The following is a 23,066-nucleotide window of genomic DNA, read 5'->3' as shown; positions in this document are numbered from 1 at the left end:
TTGAGATATAATCATGTATTTGAGATGTAATCCATCACAAGACTGGCACCTCTCTAGACCAGATCTATACACCACCCTAAGCCTCGGTCTGATGACGTCAGCAGGATCGATCACCCCCCTCCCTCCCTCACTCTTTCCCTCTCTCTGCCTCTGTGACTATTTCTCTTGTACCGTACCAATTTCTTGGTTTGAACTAACGCAGTTCTAAATATTTAAAAAAAATCATCAACATTCAATTCTTTCATGACCCGGTCTATTTCTGTTATCTTTAAAAAATATTTTGAAACATTCAGAAATGGTTTTCAATATTTGACCAGCCATCTGTCATCGATTGGTTAGCAGCAGACGTAGAACAACCGACAGTACAGACACGTGAAGGTTTACACACACGACTTGATACTGCATGCTGCATGTCTCTAGTGATATACAGACTCACTGACGCCCAGAGCCACACAGACTCACTGACTCCCAGAGCCACACAGACTCACTGACTCCCAGAGCCAAAGACAGAGTCCCAGAGCCATACATACTCACTGACTCTAGAGCCATACATACTCACTGACTCTAGAGCCATACATACTCACTGACTCTAGAGCCATACACACTCACTGACTCTAGAGCCATACACACTCACTGAATCTAGAGCCATACAGACTCACTGACTCTAGAGCCATACATACTCACTGACTCTAGAGCCATACATACTCACTGACTCCCAGATATATACAGACTCACTGACTCTAGAGCCATACAGACTCACTGACTCTAGAGACCCACAGACTCACTGATTCCAGAGCCATACACACTCACTGACTCCCAGAGCCATACACACTCACTGACTCCCAGATCTATACAGACTCACTGACTCTAGAGACCCACAGACTCACTGACTCCAGAGCCATACACACTCACTGACTCTAGAGACCCACAAACTCACTGACTCCCAGATCTATACACACTCACTGACTCTAGAGACCCACAGACTCACTGACTCCTGATCCATACAAACTCCCAGAGCCTTACACACTCGCTGACTCTTCTACTCTGTAAAGTACAGACTCCCTGACTCTTCTACTCGATGACACCCCCACCCCCAGACCCTCTGATCAAAGGTTTCCAAACTCCGGCCGGCGCGTGTTAACCACGTGCTAGTGACGTCACACAAATCGATATCTCAAGGAAATCCTGGTCGTGTGGGGGATGAATTCACAGACCCACCAAGGTGACTTCATCTTCTTGACCTGACCTTGACCTACCGTAATCGGCTTCTACGGACTTCACTTGTCCAAAATTTAGTTATAAAAAATGTACTGATATAAGAGCTATAATTATAAAGTACAAGTTTGACTCATTAAAGGCCTCTCCTGTGGGATGGAACATTCCCGTTGTACCCCAAGGTAACAAAAATCCCGGTGGGCCCCGTGGAACTGCGCTGTAATGGGCTTTTTAGTGCTTTGATCTTTTAAAATACTTTGCCGTGTGAATTTCCATCAAGCTGATGATGATCGTCAGGCTCTGATGTGGAATTGTGAACAATAAAAATGTAATCTGGGGCAGGGGCCTCTTTTAAAATTCCCCGGGTCACTTTAACACTGCCATTTCACCCCTTAGGCCTCTCTCAACATAAGGACAAAAGACAAAGGGAGCTTTTTTCACAGTAGCGTTGGTGTTTTTTTTCTACCTTCTAAACACAATTAACTAGGTAAAAACACTTAAGTAATGACCGCCTATTGATATACACTTTTATAACGACCGTCTGCTGATATACATTTTTATAATGACCGTCTGCTGATATACACTTTTATAATGATTGTCGGCTGATAAAAACAATGAGGTAATGTGCGTCTGCTGATATAAAGTTTGTCCGCTTGTTCCTCACAAGATTATCGGCTTAACCCTAACCTAACGTTGAGCCCCCCCCCCCCCCCCCGCCCTATCCAACCAATCAGCTAACGACTCGAGCCGTTTGACCATGATCAATGTCAGCACAAGTCTTGGCCAAGGGAGGTAACTGGCAACTGAGATAAGGGAAACGTTATTTATTACATGGGGGGGGGGGTCGATAGGAGTAATCAAGTTCTCTCTGACCACAGGTCTTATCAGGGGAAATAATACATGGTTACATGTAAGCGAGCACCAACACGGTTGCGTGTAAGCAACTTTAGGTAGATGACAACTAGGGCGTGGTGAGATACATCTTTGTGTGTCAAGGTTCAAATCCTGGCACGGCTATATGTAAGTCAATCGACACGGATTGTTTACGTCATATCGTTCACCCACATTTCTTTACATTTTTTAAACCTTCAAATTATGTATCTCATTCTTTTCGCACCTTCAAGATCTCATACATTTTTATAAAATTTTATCTCTTTACCTCACCTGTACCTCACCTACTTCTCACCTACAAACGTGAGCAAACATCAGCCACAGTTCCATGTTCCGCTCATCACATGCATGTTGGCTTCCCAACTCTCTCAAATTTCATCAGCAAGCTTTAGGCCTATCCAGCATCTAGTTTTAATCCATTCACCCCCACCCCACCCCCCACCCCACCCCACCTCACTCGCTCCCACCACACCGTCGTTCTTGCATCTGCCGGTCCTACCCCCACAACCCTCACTCCGCGGGTTAATTTTCCTACCCCTTATGAGGAGATCTGAAACTTAAATCACGTGTGAATACAAATTGATGGAATAAATAAGTTCCTGGACAGAAAAATATAAACGGCCAGGTATAAGTAGCTTTACTTACATACCAATGTTGTTTCAGTTTGTAAACACTTTTTTGTTTCACTCAAGGAGGGCTAACCATACGTCACACACACGCATTCAATTTACGGGATAATTAGCTGTCTTAGTTTAAGGACAACATACACATACAGAAATAGCTCTCTCCATTGTTACTGAGACATCTGGGTTTAAGCTATAAACATACATGAAGAATACAGAGTCAACCATTTATAAACAACCCTTTTACAAGCACAACTTTTTAAACCAAATGCATTTTTTTTTAAAATCAATATATGAAAATAATTCTAAAATAAAATTCTGATAATCTAAACATCAGTTGGTAAGAACAAAAACCACATTTGACAATAATCCTTAATAGATAAAAGCCCATGTGCGCACTTCTCTCTGTCCGCAAAATATTTTCACATGCTATGAGATCAGTATGTAATCCCAAATTTATTTCAGCTCTACTTAAAAGTCCAAACCCCCCTCAGCCAACCACGCCGATGGAAAAAAAAAATCCCTTGAATCATCATTTAATTACACATTTGCATTTTCAGTTTTTCTTTTTTTTCTTTGATTGTAATTAGACGTTTTGTATTAGATCTATGTATAAGTAAACCATCTTAAATGAATGAAAGTAGGCTACAAGTAAGAAAGAAATATTACTATTGTAAATCTGTATCAGTCCTCACAAGCCGATGATGAAAACTGTAATACTAAAGCGAACACACACAACTGACGATGTAAATTACATGTCTGAGGCGAAAAAAAAAATTTCACATGGTTAAACTACGGAAAGCACATAACACTAAAGCGTCCATTGATTGTATCACATAATAGAATGAAGCATGGAATGTCGTACCTGATACACAATACTAATGAAGTTACCCTCAATAACATTCGCTTCCCACATCTTCCAATTTTAGAATATGAAGAAATGAACTGTTACATCAAATTTAGTTTACATCTATTGATCTGTGTGTTAAGACGTACGCTATGATATTTACACAATTTTCTCAGCGAAAACTAATACAAATTACTTCAAGAAACATTATAAATATTGAACAGCCGGGTTTTTAACGGAATTCTTTAAGTCTCTTAAGGGGGGATCTGTAGTCAAAGCACATTTTGCTACAAGCTATACAATACATGCTTTTTTTTGGAATTGTATTAACTTTAAAATACTTCAAACAATATAATATTGTATTTTTTGGGGGACAATTTATACAGTTTTTGCCAAATTTGGTGTCAAATTGAACATCAGTGTGTGCATTTAATATGGTGTTGTGTTGAGTAATAATATAAATAATTTGGTTTTGATGTTCTAATAGGTAATATTTCAAATGTGTCGTATTTTTAGCTATTTGGCTATTTATTTGCTTTGTCAATATTATCTTTCAGCGGGTAGCAAAGCATATTGCATTTTGACCAATAACTATTTTATACATTATTTTTTTCAAACGAGTCTAACATTAAAAACATATAGGCCTATAATTGACGTGGAACGGGTACCGATGGCTAGTAATCATTACAATTCTAAAGAAAAGCGACTTAAGATGTTTTTTAAATTGTCTATGTGTGCAAGTGTTGTTAACGGATAAAATGGGAAATTTTTTTTATTTTGTAGTATTAGCCCACTCTCCCACCACAACAATACTAAATCCCCCCATTCCCCCACCCCTGCTACACCACAAAAATATCCCACTCTCCCAAACAACCTTATTAAAGCCACCAATGCCCCCCCCACACACACACACAAACACACATACACACAAACACATGCCTCTTACTCCCAGCCTTCAATACCAGTTGCCAAAAGAACTTTGAAGAAGACGTGGATTAAAATAGAACGCGGGGTTGATTTAAAGGGATGAACCAAACGTTGTTAACAAATGATTCAAATAAAAAAGTTGGGAGCGGGGGGTGGGGCTATGGAGAGGGTGGGTGGAAGCGGATATCAATCCCAGATTGGGGGTGGGGCTATGGAGAGGGTGGGTGGAAGCGGATATCAATCCCAGATTGCCCTTGTTTAAAAAACATTTCGCGAGACGTGGAAAAATGCCATTGGACGTACGTGCAATACCGCTGTTGCATTCAGTGCACCATTTTTTTCTTGGCAGACCAAAATACAACATGGCACCACTGCCCCCCCCCCTTTCTAGCCCAGAATACAACATCGCACCATGGTCTCCGCCCCACCCCCTTTCCATTGCTAGCCCAGAATACATCGCACCATTCCCCCCCCCCCTCCAGTCCAGAATACAACACGGCATCTGCCCACCCCCCCCCACCCCCACCCCCCAGCTGCCAGTCCAACGTTGCCCCATGATTGGCTATCACTTGCAACAGAAGAGGGCCTTTAACACACAGACAGTTCGATTGATTTCCTAGGTCGGATATCGATTAAACTTAAAGCTCTTACATCAGATAATTATTTCCAATTACATTTCTCAGACACATTCCTTTGACTGTACCAAAAGTGCCGTTTCATTTCATTTCCACCTTTCCTCACCCCTCCAACCCTTTATCTCCCCCACCCTCTAATCAACCCCCCCCCCCCCCACGCCTTCTTACAATGGTTCCACCAAACGTCATTCAGATACAGAAGTGGTTTCTCTGGGTCATTTGATAAATTTACCTGCAGTTCTACCTGACCTAAAGCCCATTAATCTCCCATTCCCTACTTTTTCTGTAATCTGGTCTAACTTGGTCTAGTTTTTTCAAAGTTCCCAGCGACCTTTGGTCTAAGGTTAGACAGGCGGACCAACTTAATGGGTTTTGAACCTAACATGACATAAATATCTGGCTAATGACAGAGATAATGGGTGAATGCAGTTCTTTAAAATCCACATATTTCAAGACTGTGCTAAATCTACAGCATGACTTCACACAACTCTAATCACGCATGTTAATTTATACATACATTATATATATATATATATATATATATATCTATATATATATATATATATAATTAGATGTATTCAGATATATATATATATATATATATATATATATATATATATATATATATATATATATATATATATATATATATATAATATTATATACATATATAGGCCTATATATATATATATATATATATATATAAAGTACTCTACAAGCATTAATAATTTCGTGTGTAAATAACTCTATTTATTGCTGTCTGAGAATACCTGTCATCTATTGTTCCTGTCATGGCGCCAATAAAACGGTAATCTACAGACAATAGCCTGAAGTCTGCAGACGTGTTCTGTACCTTAGCTGACTGCCAGAAATATTTTTAACTGCTGGCTCTGATTAGTGCACCGACGTCATGGAGCTTCACCTTCAGTGATTTAAACTTTGTCTCAATTTTATTCGCCAAATAACAAATTTTAATTAACACAACACGGTTTTTTCTACACACACATTCTAAAACACACAATCATACATTCCACCCACACAACACCACACAACATCACACAACAACACCTTCTACACACAACACCACACATTCTACCCACACAACACCACACATTCTACCCACACAACACCACACAACACCACACATTCTACCCACACAACACCACACAACACCACACATTCTACCCACACAACACCACACATTCTACCCACACAACACCACACATTCTACCCACACAACACCACACATTCTACCCACACAACACCACACAACACCACACATTCTACCCACACAACACCACACATTCTCCCCACACAACACCACACATTCTACCCACACAACACCACACATTCTACCCACACAACACCACACAGCATTACACATTCTACCTACACAACACCACACAACACCACACATTCTACCCACACAACACCACACATTCTCCCCACACAACACCACACATTCTCCCCACACAACACCACACATTCCACCCACACAACACCACACAACACCACACATTCTACCCACACAACACCACACATTCTACCCACACAACACCACACATTCTACCCACACAACACCACACAACACCACACATTCTACCCACACAACACCACACAACACCACACATTCTACCCACACAACACCACACAACACCACACATTCTACCCACACAACACCACACATTCTCCCCACACAACACCACACATTCTCCCCACACTACACCACACATTCCACCCACACAACACCACACAACACCACACATTCTACCCACACAACACCACACATTCTAGCCACACAACACCACACAACACCACACATTCTCCCCACACAACACCACACATTCTCCCCACACAACACCACACAACACCACACATTCTACCCACACAACACCACACATTCTACCCACACAACACCACACATTCTACCCACACAACACCACACAACACCACACATTCTACCCACACAACACCACACATTCTACCCACACAACACCACACATTCTCCCCACACAACACAACACCACACATTCTACCCACACAACACCACACATTCTCCGCACACAACACCACACATTCTACCCACACAACACCACACATTCAACCCACACAACACCACACATTCTACCCACACAACACCACACATTCTACCCACACAACACCACATATTCTCCCCACACAACACAACACCACACATTCTACCCACACAACACCACACATTCAACCCACACAACACCACACATTCTACCCACACAACACCACACAACACCACACATTCTACCCACACAACACCACACAACACCACACATTCTACCCACACAACACCACACATTCTACCCACACAACACCACACAACACCACACATTCTACCCACACAACACCACACATTCTACCCACACAACACCACACATTCTACCCACACAACACCACACAACATCACACATTCTACCCACACAACACCACACATTCTACCCACACAACACCACACATTCTACCCACACAACACTACACATTCTCCCCACACAACACCACACATTCTCCCCACACAACACTACACATTCTCCCCACACAACACCACACATTCTCCCCACACAACACAACACCACACATTCTACCCACACAACACCACACATTCTACCCACACAACACTACACATTCTCCCCACACAACACCACACATTCTCCCCACACAACACAACACCACACATTCTACCCACACAACACCACACATTCTACCCACACAACACCACACAACACCACACATTCTACCCACACAACACCACACATTCTACCCACACAACACTACACATTCTCCCCACACAACACCACACATTCTCCCCACACAACACAACACCACACATTCTACCCACACAACACCACACATTCTACCCACACAACACTACACATTCTCCCCACACAACACCACACATTCTCCCCACACAACACAACACCACACATTCTACCCACACAACACCACACATTCTACCCACACAACACTACACATTCTCCCCACACAACACCACACATTCTCCCCACACAACACTACACATTCTCCCCACACAACACCACACATTCTACCCACACAACACCACACATTCTACCCACACAACACTACACATTCTCCCCACACAACACCACACAACACCACACATTCTACCCACACAACACCACACATTCAACCCACACAACACTACACATTCTCCCCACACAACACCACACATTCTCCCCACACAACACCACACATTCTCCCCACACAACACCACACATTCTACCCACACAACACTACACATTCTACCCACACAACACCACACAACACCACACATTCTACCCACACAACACCACACATTCTACCCACACAACACCACACAACACCACACATTCTACCCACACAACACCACACAACACCACACATTCTACCCACACAACACCACACATTCTACCACACAACACCACACAACACCACACAACACCACACAGCACCACACATTCTACCACACAACACCACACAACACCACACAACACCACACAACACCACACAAAACCATACATGCCACCCACACAATGCTACACTTAACACAAGCATCCAATCAGTGTCACTCACAATGCCAGCCTATCAATTCTTCATGTTTTATCTCCATGACAACACTTTTGTGTGACGTCATTCAAGTGGCCCTTGATTGGTTATCTACAAATAGACCCATACAGGTACGGAGAACTCAAACATTATATCCTCAGTTTTGAGACATTCGGGTTTTAAAGGTTAGCATTTGAGAGAGCTTTGTTTAAAACATCATGGCCATGGCGTATGTTTTTGCAACGTGTCCATTACAATAGAAATAATCATACATACAAATAGCTTAATAAACATTAAGAGTTAAATATCAGATTATATTTATCCAAATCTATTATCCAGCTTTAATTTGTAAACCTAATATCAGTGTGTAATATGTGTATCAAAACTATACGGCAGAGCCTTCCCAATCCCCCCCCCCCTCCCCAAAGTGTGGTTGTTTCAAGATATGATTATAGACAAGATCTAGACTGTATGACCTGTATTGAGACAAGATCTAGACTGTATGACCTGTATTGAGTGAGACAAGATCTAGACTGTATGACCTGTATTGAGTGAGACAAGATCTAGACTGTATGACCTGTATTGAGTGAGACAAGATCTAGACTGTATGACCTGTATTGAGTGAGACAAGATCTAGACTGTATGACCTGTATTGAGTGAGACAAGATCTAGACTGTATGACCTGTATTGAGTGAGACAAGATCTAGACTGTATGACCTGTATTGAGTGAGACAAGATCTAGACTGTATGACCTGTATTGAGTGAGACAAGATCTAGACTGTATGACCTGTATTGAGACAAGATCTAGACTGTATGACCTGTATTGAGTGAGACAAGATCTAGACTGTATGACCTGTATTGAGTGAGACAAGATCTAGACTGTATGACCTGTATTGAGACAAGATCTAGACTGTATGACCTGTATTGAGTGAGACAAGATCTAGACTGTATGACCTGTATTGAGTGAGACAAGATCTAGACTGTATGACCTGTATTGAGTGAGACAAGATCTAGACTGTATGACCTGTATTGAGACAAGATCTAGACTGTATGACCTGTATTGAGTGAGACAAGATCTAGACTGTATGACCTGTATTGAGTGAGACAAGATCTAGACTGTATGACCTGTATTGAGACAAGATCTAGACTGTATGACCTGTATTGAGTGAGACAAGATCTAGACTGTATGACCTGTATTGAGACAAGATCTAGACTGTATGACCTGTATTGAGTGAGACAAGATCTAGACTGTATGACCTGTATTGAGTGAGACAAGATCTAGACTGTATGACCTGTATTGAGACAAGATCTAGACTGTATGACCTGTATTGAGTGAGACAAGATCTAGACTGTATGACCTGTATTGAGACAAGATCTAGATTGTATGACCTGTATTGAGTGAGACAAGATCTAGACTATATGACCTGTATTGAGACAAGATCTAGACTGTATGACCTGTATTGAGACAAGATCTAGACTGTATGACCTGTATTGAGTGAGACAAGATCTAGACTGTATGACCTGTATTGAGTGAGACAAGATCTAGACTGTATGACCTGTATTGAGTGAGACAAGATCTAGACTGTATAACCTGTATTGAGTGAGACAAGATCTAGACTGTATGACCTGTATTGAGTGAGACAAGATCTAGACTGTAGGACCTGTATTGAGACAAGATCTAGACTGTATGACCTGTATTGAGACAAGATCTAGACTGTATGACCTTATTGAGTGAGACAAGATCTAGACTGTATGACCTGTATTGAGTGAGACAAGATCTAGACTGTATGACCTGTATTGAGTGAGACAAGATCTAGACTGTATGACCTGTATTGAGTGAGACAAGATCTAGACTGTATGACCTGTATTGAGTGAGACAAGATCTAGACTGTATGACCTGTATTGAGTGAGACAAGATCTAGACTGTATGACCTGTATTGAGTGAGACAAGATCTAGACTGTATGACCTGTATTGAGTGAGACAAGATCTAGACTGTATGACCTGTATTGAGTGAGACAAGATCTAGACTGTATGACCTGTATTGAGTGCGACAAGATCTAGACTGTATGACCTGTATTGAGACAAGATCTAGACTGTATGACCTGTATTGAGTGAGACAAGATCTAGACTGTATGACCTGTATTGAGTGAGACATGATCTAGACTGTATGACCTGTATTGAGTGAGACAAGATCTAGACTGTATGACCTGTATTGAGTGAGACAAGATCTAGACTGTATGACCTGTATTGAGTGAGACATGATCTAGACTGTATGACCTGTATAGAGACAAGATCTAGACTGTATGACCTGTATTGAGTGAGACAAGATCTAGACTGTATGACCTGTATTGAGTTAGACAAGAACTAGACTATGACCTGTATTGAGACAAGATCTAGACTGTATGACCTGTATTGAGTGAGACAAGATCTAGACTGTATGACCTGTATTGAGACAAGATCTAGACTGTATGACCTGTATTGAGTGAGACATGATCTAGACTGTATGACCTGTATTGAGTGAGACAAGATCTAGACTGTATGACTTGTATTGAGTGAGACAAGATCTAGACTGTATGACCTGTATAGAGACAAGATCTAGACTGTATGACCTGTATTGAGTGAGACAAGATCTAGACTGTATGACCTGTATAGAGACAAGATCTAGACTGTATGACCTGTATTGAGACAAGATCTAGACTGTATGACCTGTATTGAGTGAGACAAGATCTAGACTGTATGACCTGTATTGAGACAAGATCTAGACTGTATGACCTGTATAGAGACAAGATCTAGACTGTATGACCTGTATTGAGTGAGACAAGATCTAGACTGTATGACCTGTATTGAGACAAGATCTAGACTGTATGACCTGTATTGAGTGAGACAAGATCTAGACTGTATGACCTGTATTGAGTGAGACAAGATCTAGACTGTATGACCTGTATTGAGTGAGACAAGATCTAGACTGTATGACCTGTATTGAGTGAGACAAGATCTAGACTGTATGACCTGTATTGAGTGAGACAAGATCTAGACTGTATGACCTGTATTGAGTGAGACAAGATCTAGACTGTATGACCTGTATTGAGTGAGACATGATCTAGACTGTATGACCTGTATTGAGTGAGACAAGATCTAGACTGTATGACCTGTATTGAGTGAGACAAGATCTAGACTGTATGACCTGTATTTAGTGAGACAAGATCTAGACTGTATGACCTGTATTGAGTGAGACAAGATCTAGACTGTATGACCTGTATTGAGTGAGACAAGATCTAGACTGTATGACCTGTATTGAGTGAGACAAGATCTAGACTGTATGACCTGTATTGAGTGAGACAAGATCTAGACTGTATGACCTGTATTGAGTGAGACAAGATCTAGACTGTATGACCTGTATTGAGTGAGACAAGATCTAGACTGTATGACCTGTATTGAGTGAGACAAGATCTAGACTGTATGACCTGTATTGAGTTAGACAAGATCTAGACTGTATGACCTGTATTGAGTGAGACATGATCTAGACTGTAGGACCTGTATTGAGACAAGATCTAGACTGTATGACCTGTATTGAGTGAGACAAGATCTAGACTGTATGACCTGTATTGAGACAAGATCTAGACTGTATGACCTGTATTGAGTGAGACAAGATCTAGACTGTATGACCTGTATTGAGACAAGATCTAGACTGTATGACCTGTATTGAGTGAGACAAGATCTAGACTGTATGACCTGTATTGAGTGAGACAAGATCTAGACTGTATGACCTGTATTGAGTGAGACATGATCTAGACTGTATGACCTGTATTGAGTGAGACAAGATCTAGACTTTATGACCTGTATTGAGTGAGACAAGATCTAGACTGTATGACCTGTATTGAGTGAGACAAGATCTAGACTGTATGACCTGTATTGAGTGAGACAAGATCTAGACTGTATGACCTGTATTGAGTGAGACAAGATCTAGACTGTATGACCTGTATTGAGTGAGACATGATCTAGACTGTATGACCTGTATTGAGTGAGACAAGATCTAGACTGTATGACCTGTATTGAGTGAGACAAGATCTAGACTGTATGACCTGTATTGAGTTAGACAAGATCTAGACTGTATGACCTGTATTGAGTTAGACAAGATCTAGACTGTATGACCTGTATTGAGTGAGACAAGATCTAGACTGTATGACCTGTATTGAGTGAGACAAGATCTAGACTGTATGACCTGTATTGAGACAAGATCTAGACTGTATGACCTGTATTGAGTGAGACAAGATCTAGACTGTATGACCTGTATTGAGTGAGACAAGATCTAGACTGTATGACCTGTATTGAGTGAGACAAGATCTAGACTGTATGACCTGTATTGAGACAAGATCTAGACTGTATGACCTGTATTGAGTGAGACAAGATCTAGACTGTATGACCTGTATTGAGTGAGACAAGATCTAGACTGTATGACCTGTATTGAGTGAGACAAGATCTAGACTGTATGACCTGTATTGAGTGAGACAAGATCTAGACTGTATGACCTGTATTGAGACAAGATCTAGACTGTATGACCTGTATTGAGTGAGACAAGATCTAGGCTGTATGACCTGTATTGAGTGAGACAAGATCTAGACTGTATGACCTGTATTGAGTGAGACAAGATCTAGACTGTATGGCCTGTATTGAGTGAGACAAGATCTAGACTGTATGACCTGTATTGAGTGAGACAAGATCTAGACTGTATGACCTGTATTGAGTGAGACAAGATCTAGACTGTATGACCTGTATTGAGTGAAACAAGATCTAGACTGTATGACCTGTATTGAGTGAGACAAGATCTAGACTGTATGGCCTGTATTGAGACAAGATCTAGACTGTATGACCTGCATTGAGACAAGATCTAGACTGTATGACCTGTATTGAGTGAGACAAGATCTAGACTGTATGACCTGTATTGAGTGAGACAAGATCTAGACTGTATGACCTGTATTGAGTGAGACAAGATCTAGACTGTATGACCTGTATTGAGTGAGAAGATCTAGACTGTATGACCTGTATTGAGTGAGACAAGATCTAGACTGTATGACCTGTATTGAGTGAGACAAGATCTAGACTGTATGACCTGTATTGAGACAAGATCTAGACTGTATGACCTGTATTGAGTGAGACAAGATCTAGGCTGTATGACCTGTATTGAGTGAGACAAGATCTAGACTGTATGACCTGTATTGAGTGAGACAAGATCTAGACTGTATGGCCTGTATTGAGTGAGACAAGATCTAGACTGTATGACCTGTATTGAGTGAGACAAGATCTAGACTGTATGACCTGTATTGAGTGAGACAAGATCTAGACTGTATGACCTGTATTGAGTGAGACAAGATCTAGACTGTATGACCTGTATTGAGTGAGACAAGATCTAGACTGTATGACCTGTATTGAGACAAGATCTAGACTGTATGACCTGTATTGAGTGAGACAAGATCTAGACTGTATGACCTGTATTGAGTGAGACAAGATCTAGACTGTATGACCTGTATTGAGACAAGATCTAGACTGTATGACCTGTATTGAGTGAGACAAGATCTAGACTGTATGACCTGTATTGAGTGAGACAAGATCTAGACTGTATGACCTGTATTGAGTGAGACAAGATCTAGACTATATGACCTGTATTGAGACAAGATCTAGACTGTATGACCTGTATTGAGACAAGATCTAGACTGTATGACCTGTATTGAGTGAGACATGATCTAGACTGTATGACCTTTATTGAGTGAGACAAGATCTAGACTGTATGACCTGTATTGAGTGAGACAAGATCTAGACTGTATGACCTGTATTGAGTGAGACAAGATCTAGACTGTATGACCTGTATTGAGACAAGATCTAGACTGTATGACCTGTATTGAGTGAGACAAGATCTAGACTGTATGACCTGTATTGAGTGAGACAAGATCTAGACTGTATGACCTGTATTGAGTGAGACAAGATCTAGACTGTATGACCTGTATTGAGTGAGACAAGATCTAGACTGTATGACCTGTATTGAGTGAGACAAGATCTAGACTGTATGACCTGTATTGAGTGAGACAAGATCTAGACTGTATGACCTGTATTGAGTGAGACATGATCTAGACTGTATGACCTGTATTGAGTGAGACAAGATCTAGACTGTATGACCTGTATTGAGTGAGACAAGATCTAGACTGTATGACCTGTATTTAGTGAGACAAGATCTAGACTGTATGACCTGTATTGAGTGAGACAAGATCTAGACTGTATGACCTGTATTGAGTGAGACAAGATCTAGACTGTATGACCTGTATTGAGTGAGACAAGATCTAGACTGTATGACCTGTATTGAGTGAGACAAGATCTAGACTGTATGACCTGTATTGAGTGAGACAAGATCTAGACTGTATGACCTGTATTGAGTGAGACAAGATCTAGACTGTATGACCTGTATTGAGTGAGACAAGATCTAGACTGTATGACCTGTATTGAGTTAGACAAGATCTAGACTGTATGACCTGTATTGAGTGAGACATGATCTAGACTGTAGGACCTGTATTGAGACAAGATCTAGACTGTATGACCTGTATTGAGTGAGACAAGATCTAGACTGTATGACCTGTATTGAGACAAGATCTAGACTGTATGACCTGTATTGAGTGAGACAAGATCTAGACTGTATGACCTGTATTGAGACAAGATCTAGACTGTATGACCTGTATTGAGTGAGACAAGATCTAGACTGTATGACCTGTATTGAGTGAGCACATCTTTACATATTGCCATCCCTGATACCAGCCTTCCAGACACCTCATTACTTCTTTGGCGTCAGTGCACCACACTTCACTGCGGGCCAAAATACCGCCTTACATGGGGCGCCAGTATAACAACTTCCCTGGGCTCCATTTTACCGCCATACATGGGGCGGCAGTAACCCTACTTCACTGGCGCCAAAACAACGCCTTAAATGGGGCGCCAGTATAACAACTTCCCTGGGCTCCATTTTACCGCCATACGTGGGGCGCAGTAAATCCTTTACCTAGGCCGGCAAAACATCTGGAGGCAATTATACACCGCCTTCCTAGGGCGCCAAAACATGCCACTCAATGGGGCGCCAAGACACCACTGGAATCCAAATAGTTGTGTGGTGTAGTCATACGGTCAATCAATACATACCCACGTACCAAACACAGCGAGCGTTTCGAGTGTAAACAAAACTATTCATTAGAGTTTTTGTTGGATGAAATATTTGCACCAGCTGAGGGCGACAGCTTGAGCTGGTAAGACAAGGATGTGAACACAGCGGTGTCTAAAGTTTGCTTCAATTTGTCTAAAGTTTGCTTCAATTTGTCGTCACATCCATGTAGTTAATTGCTACACTGGCATAGTGATCTGATCATTTCCCGGGGCATCGTCCATTCAGTAACATACACCCTCATATAAGTACGCCTTTTTGTCTGCGCGTGATTTAGTATGCACATTTTTTTGTGTGCGCAGATTTCTTAATTCTATATTCTATATATATATATATACATATATACATATATATATATATACATACATATATATATACATATACATATATATATACATATATATATTTATATATATATATATATATATATATATATATATATATATATATATATATATATATATATATATATATCACAAAAAGCAGCCGAAGACAGGTAAAGGTGTCAAGTAATAAATGAAGGAGTCTAAAGAGGTGCACCCCCCCCCCGAGGTTATGGGTCACGAGGATTCCACAGTGGCCCATCTTTTATCATGTCTACAGACTGCGCACTTCCGCTGCCAGTACGTAGTAAAAGAAAATTACCATATGCGCAGGTGTGAACCTCGGTCAGCCATATTCAAGATGGCGGCTTGAGAAATCAGCGTTGATCAGATGAAGGTCACTCAAGGTTAATTACATGCGTACCGTGTGGACAATTTATTCACAGAGCACCTCGCTAATTAACGGATCCAGATTATCAGGCAGGTGGAGGTGTCTTACAGCAGCACATCTGGCTCACCCAGTTAATTACCTAATTATTCACTCATTAAGGCAACAGAGGCGTAGCGAGGGGGGGGGGGGCGGGGGGGACATATGTCCCCGGGCGCCGACCTTAGGGGGGGGCGCCAAATTGAAAGTTTGAGGGGGGGTGCAAATGAAAAGTTCGAGGGGGGGTGCAATGAAAAGTTCGAGGGGGGGTGCAATGAAAAGTTCGAGGGGGGGTGCAATGAAAAGTTCGAGGGGGGGGGTGCAAATCGAAAATTTGCTCCCGAGGGGGGCGCCAAATTGAAAGTATGTCCCCGGGCGCCGGGAAGGGTCGCTACGCCTCTGTAAGGCAAGCCGCATTTTACAGGTAATTTAAAATAAGACGGATAATCCCACCAAATATGCTTGAAACAACATTTCCACATGTTAAGACGAAAAATAAAACTTCAAAGTTTTTTTTTTTAAATTGTATGTTTATCTTAAACTGTTCATTTGATGCCCGCGTTATTCGAGATTTTAATGTCTAACTTTTTTTATTTAGGTTAATCATTAGGAATAGCATCCGTTTCATATCGTTAATGTAATTAATTTTGTATAATTAAATTAATGACGTCATCAACTCACTGAGATCATCGACAAATAAAATAATCAATAATCTCAGACAGTAGCTACCATAGAACATTAAATCCTGACCTTGAGAGGCTAAAGTACCTGAGGCTTTTGGATCTACCTGAGGCTATTGGATCTACCAGAGTCTATTGGATCTACCTGAGGCTATTGGATCTACCTGAGGCTAAAGTACCTGAGGCTATTGGATCTACCTGAGGCTATTAATTCTACCTGAGGCTAAAGTACCTGAGGCTTTTGGATCTATCTGAGGCTAAAGTACCTGAGGTTATTGGATCTACCTGAGGCTAAAGTACCTGAGGCTATTGGATCTACCTGAGGCTATTGTGTCTACCTGAGGCTAAAGTACCTGAGGCTATTGGATCTACCTGAGGCTATTGGATCTACTTGAGGCTAAAGTACCTGAGGCTATTGGATCTACCTGAGGCTATTGGATCTACCTGAGGCTATTGGATCTACCTGAGGCTATTGGACCTACCTGAGGCTATTGGATCTACCTGAGGCTAAAGTACCTGAGGCTATTGAATCTACCTGAGGCTAAAGTACCTGAGGCTATTGGGTCTACCTGAGGCTATTGGATCTACCTGAGGCTAAAGTACCTGAGGCTATTGGATCTACCTGAGGCTATTGGATCTACCTGAGGCTATTAATTCTACCTGAGGCTAAAGTACCTGAGGCTATTGGATCTACCTGAGGCTATTGGATCTACCTAAAGTTAAAGTACCCCAGGTTGAATATCTGACCACATGCCAGAACAACGATAAAAACAAGAGCTTACGCCTAATATATGTCGACCATACAATAATATTTTATGTCCTGGTGTTTAAATTCTCTTTTCAAATCTTGATACAGTTTCTAATAGCCTGTACAACACCTAACATATAACATGGTGATACTTGCCAGCTACATTAAACACCCCACACCTAGCAAGTTGTTAAAATGGTTGGGAGAATTATAGAGTAGGTACGTAGATATTTGTTTACATGCAGTGATCGTTGAAAAGTACATAACATAATTAAAGAATAAAAACACAAGCCTACCTTCAAATAGGGAGAATTCCCCTTTAAATATGGATGCTACCAAATTTGGTCAAACAGCAAATATCCTGTGTGTGGGACAACTCGATGTCCTTCAAGTATCTTGTCCACCTGTACAGTGTCAATACACATAAACATCAGTTCTCAATCTAATAGAACTACAACTAAAGTCAGTTCTCAATCTAATAGAACTACAACTAAAGTCAGTTCTCAATCTAATAGAACTACAACTAAAGTCAGTTCTCAATCTAATAGAACTACAACTAAAGTCAGTTCTCTTTCTAATAGAACTACCACTAAAGTCAGTTCTCAATTTAATAGAACTACAACTAAAGTCAGTTCTCACTCTAATAGAACTACAACTAAAGTCAGTTCTCAATCTAATAGAACTACAACTAAAGTCAGTTCTCAATCTAATAGAACTACAACTAAAGTCAGTTCTCAATCTATTAGAACTCCAAATGTCAGTTCACTTTCTACTTTCAGACGCAAATAAAAGTTTTGATAACAAAGCCTCACAACTAGCTCAAAAGAATGAATGCTTTATTCCTGAACTAATTTTTAAAATATTTACAAGCTGTAGGAAAACTTACCAAGGACGTCTTTTTCTTTTGTGCCAAATCAAATTTCAGATGCAAATGAAATGCATAAAATCACAAGCACAGAACTAGTTAAATGTCAAGGTCAGTGAATCATATCTTGTATAGGGAGAGCGGGGCGGCCAGAGAAAGTCTGAGGATATCGGACATGGTCCATAACACGTTGTCAGTCTTGGCTTGAGGGAACATGTTCCGTGTGGGGGCGGGGTCAGAGGTCGCCACTGTCACAGCTCTCTGTTCCAGGGGGGAAAGTCACACAGACCAAAGGTGCACTGAAAATAGATCACGTGACTTTATCGCACTGATAACATTATAAACATACAGATGCATGGACACTTTTAAAACCATTTGGCTACAAAAAGACTGAACTGATAACACTACAAACATACAGATGCATAGACAGTTTTAAAACCATTTGGCTACAAAAAGTCTGGATCACTTGTTTAGCTCCACACTGACAAGTGGGTGCGGTTAGGTTTAGGAAGGGTTTAGTTCTGGATAGGGTTATTGGACGTTTTGGTTTCGTCATAGCTGGTTGGAGCTATGTCACACGATTATACATCATCACATCATCACATCAAAACATTATAACATCACCTCATCGCCACATCACATATGACCACATCCATCACAACATTACAACATTACCACATCGCAACATCGCCACATCACCGCATCAAAACATCACTACATGAAAACAACAACACTACCACATCACAGCAACACCACATCGCCACATCGCCACATATCACATCATTATACAACCACATCACCACATATCACATCATTATACAACCAAATCACCACATATCACATCATTATACAACCACATCACCACATATCACAACATTATTCAACCACATCACCACATATCACATCATTACACAACCACATTACCACATATCACATCTTTATACAACCACATCGCCACATACCAGAGTCCTGTACGAATCAAGTCGCTGCACGTAGTCAATAACCTTGTTGAAGGTTAATCAAACAAACATAATGAGCGGGCAGTCATTAGTTTTCATGACATTTATTCTCCAACATTCCCTCAACGGTAGGTCATAAGCCTCGTTCACATTTTCGTTCATTAAACCACGTACACTTCTTGAGTAACAATAATCTAACTTTTGCCTGACTCCAATCAACTATTATTTGACAACAATCAACAATTATTTGACAATCAAACAATCTTCAAACAACAATCGTTTGAAAGCAGTAAAAAAATCATTTGACAACAATCAAACAATCATTTGACAACAATCAAGTAATCATTTGACAACAATCAAGAAATCATTTGACAACAATCAAGCAATCATTTGACAACAATCAAGCAATCATTTGACAACAATCAAGCAATCATTTGACAACAATATGCAATCATTTGACAACAATCCAACAATCATCTGACAACAATCCAACAATCATCTGACAACAATCCAACAAACGTCTGAAGTGGCTACAACACACTGTCACAAAAACAACCGTGTAGATATTGTACGTGATTGACACACGAATATCTTCCAATCCAGTTTTACAATATTTTTTTCACACACATAAATATACACAGTTTTGAGGTACAATTAATATGTTGAAATCAACAAACTGCTAGACTTACCTGCATGATAAGCTTAGCTAGAACACCATCCAGTATCACTACAACAATATTTACCACACAGTGCTCAGCTAACTTTAATTGGACTCAATCAATTTTAACCTCCAGTAACTCAACTATTTCAGACACCAGCTGGTCTATATCTTTCATTAGACTTGACACCTACATGATAGACATCCTACACTGGTACGTCTAACACTCAGTCCACTACTTCAACGATCCAATAATTTAACAGTATACTGCTATAACTATCCAACACTTAATCCACACGTTTAAAGATCCGATAATCTTACACTACACTACATATCCAATACTTAATCCACAAGATCCACCACACTGGTATAATCTCAGGTATCACCTGCCTACATGCCGGTAACCACACACTTTCTGATTGCGTGTGGCTCGCTCGCCACAAAGGGCGTGACGTCACCCAGGTGAACAAAGGTAAAGGTGTGAGGGTTGCCCGGCATTGACAGAACTGTTCTGGGGTTCCAGGGGAATTCTCAGCAATAGTGTCTGGCTGTTTGCTCAATGCCCGTCGCAGCAATAGTGTCTGGCTGTTTGCTCAATGCCCGTCGCAGCAATAGTGTCTGGCTGTTTGCTCAATGCTATTTGTGTGTAGACATGTTAATGAACATTGCCCGCATGGGCCTAGTTATGGCAGGCTAAAATAGGAACCACAACATGCACTTACAACTATATTAGGCTACAACTACAATATGATCAACGATATTGGGCTCACTACAACTACAATATGATCAGCTTGCATATTTATAGTTTAAATATATATATATATATATATATATATATATATATATATATATATATATATATATATATATATATATATATATATATATATATATATATAATTCACTTCTTGGATACCATAGAAAACACAAAGCTGTAAGCGCGCCTAGCAGGCCCCTCTCTTCCTCTCTAGGCATATTCCTACCACCTCCACCCCCACATGGTCTGGTGAGCTGTGGTTTACGCTAAATGTTTACAATCGTAGAGCCGGGTTTAGTGACGGCTATTAGGGGCAGATAATTTAGTTTGAAACTATTTTAAACTTAGGGGAGGTAACTAAGAGGAGGCTGCTTTCACGGGGGGGGGGGGGGGTTGGGGGAAAGGAGGGAGTGGTTATCGTCTTTAACGACCTACTTATAGTGTATTTAAGCAAATATTTTCAGTGGCAGCGTTGGTACTGTCGAATTCACAAATTATGAATTACTGAAAAGTAGAAAATAAAACAACTAAATAGCGGCATATGATACGCCGCGGGTCGGCTCGTTAAATTATAATCCACTTACCTGTTTATTATTGTTCTGAACAGCACGTTGTTTAGCTGTGCGTGTATGCGTGTGTGCGTGTATTTGTGCTAGTGTTAGTGAACCTATATATGTGGGGGGGGGGGGGGGCTTTAACGTTTAAAACAAAATAACACAAACAATAAGCGACAGCATGAGTTACTCGGCCCCCACCTAAAGTGACAGGGTCGTGCTTTCGTGTTACTCACAATGTACGTGCACATTTGCTGACACTTCATCATTCTGTCTTACCTGTAACTCGGTTACCTGCCTGATAAGGTTTGGCTTTAATAGCCAGGTGTGCTGTGAATTGTGTTCTAGTGCACCCAGATCTAAGTCAAGGTGCTATAAATTGTGTTCTATTGCACCCAGATCTAAGTCAAGGTGCTATGAATTGTGTTCTATTACACCCAGATCTAAGTCAAGGTGCGATGAATTGTGTTTTATTGCACCCAGATCTAAGTCAAGGTGCTATGAATTGTGTTCTAGTGCACCCAGATCTAAGTCAAGGTGCTATGAATTGTGTTCTATTACACCCAAATCTAAGTCAAGGTGCGATGAATTGTGTTCTATTGCACCCAGATCTAGGTCAAAGTGCTATGAATTGTGTTCTATTGCACACAGATCTAAGTCAAGGTGCTATGAATTGTGTTCTAGTGCACCCAGATCTTAGTCAAGGTGCTATGAATTGTGTTCTATTGCACACAGATCTAGGTCAAGGTGCTATGAATTGTGTTCTATTGCACCCAGATCTAAGTCAAGGTGCTATGAATTGTGTTCTTTTGCACCCAGATCTAAGTCAAGGTGCTATGAATTGTGTTCTTTTGGACACAGATCTAGTTCAAGGTGCTATTGCACCCAGATTTTCGTCAATGTGCTGTCGGGCCGTTCGGGGGCCTAGTCTCGCCGACTATAAATAAACAATAAAAAAATTTAAGTGTGAACATTTCGTTACAGTTAAAAAGCTATAAGCTGAGATTATTCTACAGCCAGTAGGCCTAACCCACGCTGTTATATAAGAAAAAACTCTACACGAACTGCAATGTGAAAGATAAGCGATCTTTCAAACTACTTCCATGACTTTTCACCCTTCTTTACTTAGTCCAATTGTTTGACACCAAAACATTCCTTCTAATAGCCGAACACGTGTTTAGCAAC

The 23,066-nt window shown here is 40.8% G+C and overlaps 1 protein-coding gene across 1 annotated transcript in view; it reads right to left on the bottom strand.

The window, feature by feature from the left end:
- Positions 1–20,914, bottom strand: part of LOC131941092 (b(0,+)-type amino acid transporter 1) — a 43,949-nt gene extending 23,035 nt beyond the window's left edge. The window contains exons 1-3 of the mRNA XM_059300089.1: positions 20,602–20,914; positions 18,975–19,252; positions 18,385–18,492 (exon numbers count right to left, since the gene is read on the bottom strand). The gene's annotated coding sequence lies outside the window, so the exon portion shown is untranslated. The remainder of the gene's footprint in view (positions 1–18,384; positions 18,493–18,974; positions 19,253–20,601) is intronic.
- Between the last annotated feature and the right edge of the window lie 2,152 nt (positions 20,915–23,066).

Source organism: Physella acuta, unplaced genomic scaffold (genome assembly GCF_028476545.2).
Source record: "Physella acuta isolate Inbredline_101_S28 unplaced genomic scaffold, ASM2847654v3 ptg000345l, whole genome shotgun sequence".
Classification (NCBI taxonomy): domain Eukaryota; kingdom Metazoa; phylum Mollusca; class Gastropoda; family Physidae; genus Physella; species Physella acuta.
The sequence above is the reverse complement of the archived record's forward strand: the minus strand, read 5'-3'. Positions and strand labels throughout refer to the sequence as shown.